The following is a 2,704-nucleotide window of genomic DNA, read 5'->3' as shown; positions in this document are numbered from 1 at the left end:
AAATCATTCTAATATGCTGATTTATTATTAGAATTATCAACAGTTGTACTACAGCGAGAATAAAGGTTACGCCTTCTTTCTTTGCGTGAACGTTTGGGCGGCGTTATGCAAATCTTCTCACATCGTGACGTAGACATGTGGGGTGTGTTAGAACGAGCCGTTTTAGGTAGGCGTGGTTGACTCTTAACTTTTATAAAGAATATCTCTTTGGATTTGAGACTTTAGTCTTTGCAACTTTACAGATCTTCTTTATGCACCAAGAGCTTGTAACACTCCAAAGAGAAAGGAAAAATTGAAATCGCATCATATGACCCCTTTAAATACAGTTAAAAGGGTGCGGTCAATCAAATTTGCTGTTGTAGCTACAAAATCTAGTAATTTCAATAGGAATCCACGAGATCTTTTGAGGGCTAAATATGTCCCCGCGCAGATTTCGCAATGGTTTCGACTTGGTCAAAATGTGATTTTGTCCCTCAGGCCATGTCACGAGGGACAAAATGAAATGAAATGCATCAGCCGCATTCTCTGTCACCCCCAGCCAACTAGACGACCACTTGAAGTAATTTATTTATTTATTTTTGCTTACGGGGTGATGGGTAAACCATTTAAAAATACATATTGGCAAAAAACACTGAAGAATCTGGGAACAAGACTGTACATGTATCTGTGGAATTACATGTTGAGATGAGATACAGACCCGCTTTAAACATCTATGCTGAAATTCCTAATAAGAAGTCTGTATAGTCTTGGATGAAGGAGATAGACTAGTAAATCACGTTGAAGTCCCTTGGTCCATCTGGTTTCTTTCTCTGTGTGATGTCCATCAGTACTCTCTCATTCCTACTTCATGTGTATTTTCCTTTCCAGCAAGCATGGATTCCCACTGTAAACGCAGCCCTCAGAAGAAACGTCTTCCTTGATTCCCTCAACCCCACCTCACATATATACATCTATACACACATGTCTTTTCATTCCAATAAACAAAATGCACATTTAACCTTAAGGTCAGAGACTCTCCACCTTTCAGTCACTTTCACTATGGAAGCATTTGTTTAATTTGTGGGGAGATTTGATTGGATTCAGACTTGGTGGGTTGCAGAAGAGTAGAGTTTGACCACCATGCCGTAACATTTCCTTCACAGCTGAAGTCTAAGCAGACCACAGAGAGGAACTCAAATCAACTATTCTATTCTATTCTATTATGTAAAATGTATGAACACAATATCAAACCAAGTGGTGTCTGCAAACACATTTTCTCAGAATTTTCATTTTTCACTAATGTTTGTCAGCCACAATGTGTCCACTATATCATTTAAATTATAAGATTTGTTTTATACTATATTGTTTTGCTGAAAGTAATTTGCTTAAATGTATTTGTGTGTGAAACATGAATTATGATTGAGAGAGCACTTGTCTGGTGGTCTTTGGTTTATAGAGGTCACAGAGGTTATGTCTAACTTGTTGGATGTGCATGTATAAAAGTGTGTGTATTTAACAGCCGTTTTCAGGGTGATTAAATTAAAGGCTGAAAAAATAACTAAACTGTACAAAAAGGTCAAAGATTGTTTCTCTGCGGCACACTTTAGTCTCACAGAGTCAGACATGTGACAGTCAACATAAAGTCTGGTCATGACTGACATGGAAAGTGACCAACGCACCAACCAGAGTTTATCCAGAGTTTATTTTGGGTTTTTTTATGTTACGTTAACACTGTGTCTACATGCTTGCGCCCAGTGTGGGGTTATATGAAATACATAAAGGTGGGACAAAATCTTCTAAATATGTATTGTTTCATATTTAGAACTGACATATTTTCCTGTTGGTTTGCATCAAATTCTGCTGCGACTAAATGATCTAAACTATATTATCAAATTTATTTTATTGCTGTATGCTCTTACTTTATGTCCACAGTTGTCTCATTTCTGTCTATTTTTTTATGTTTTCATTAATTTTATGAGAAACATCTGAGAGAAAGCTGATATATGCTGTAAATGAAACAACTGAGAACACTTTGAAAGAGCAGCATCTGGGTAAATATTTTTTTTCTGGGCAATAATCTCAAGAACTAGAGACAAAGATTACACTTAACCCTGTCATTTAAACATACTAACAAAGAGGCCTGGTAAGACCAAACACATGCCGCTGTCCATTATATTCTACGCACACACTTGTAAACCAGTTTCAGTATCACAATGTTCATAACAGGTTCTATATTTTTATTTGTGATTATATTGCTATTGCGGTCCAGTGTTTTGGTGAAATGTTCTGTCAATCACTGATCTTTGACTGTATAATAATCCTACAGATGGGTGATTGTGTGTGTGTGTGTGTGTGTGTGTGAGTGTGTGTGTGCATGTTTGTCCCAGGTAAACATGCTAGACATTCTCCACATTTCTCAACCTCAGTGTTACTCACAATATTCCTTCTTTTCCAAGTGACCATGCTTATTATCCACTGTGTGTGTGTGTGTGTGTGTGTGTGTGTGTGTGTGTAGGCACGTGAGTGGGTTGTTGTGTGCATGTGTAAATTAAAATGATTAATACGTTTTTCATTAAAATACAATTATTTACAGAAACAGTGTCATTTACTTAACTTTTATTACAATAAAAAATATTCTATTTTCGAAACTACATAATTGTTTAATTAGGTCACATATTTATTTATTTTCAAAATGGCTGAAATGGTAGACATGCATATTTTATTT

The sequence above is a fragment of the Sinocyclocheilus rhinocerous genome, unplaced genomic scaffold, assembly GCF_001515625.1.
Source record: "Sinocyclocheilus rhinocerous isolate Xijiao unplaced genomic scaffold, SAMN03320098_v1.1 scaffold631, whole genome shotgun sequence".
Taxonomy (NCBI): domain Eukaryota; kingdom Metazoa; phylum Chordata; class Actinopteri; order Cypriniformes; family Cyprinidae; genus Sinocyclocheilus; species Sinocyclocheilus rhinocerous.
The sequence above is the reverse complement of the archived record's forward strand: the minus strand, read 5'-3'. Positions refer to the sequence as shown.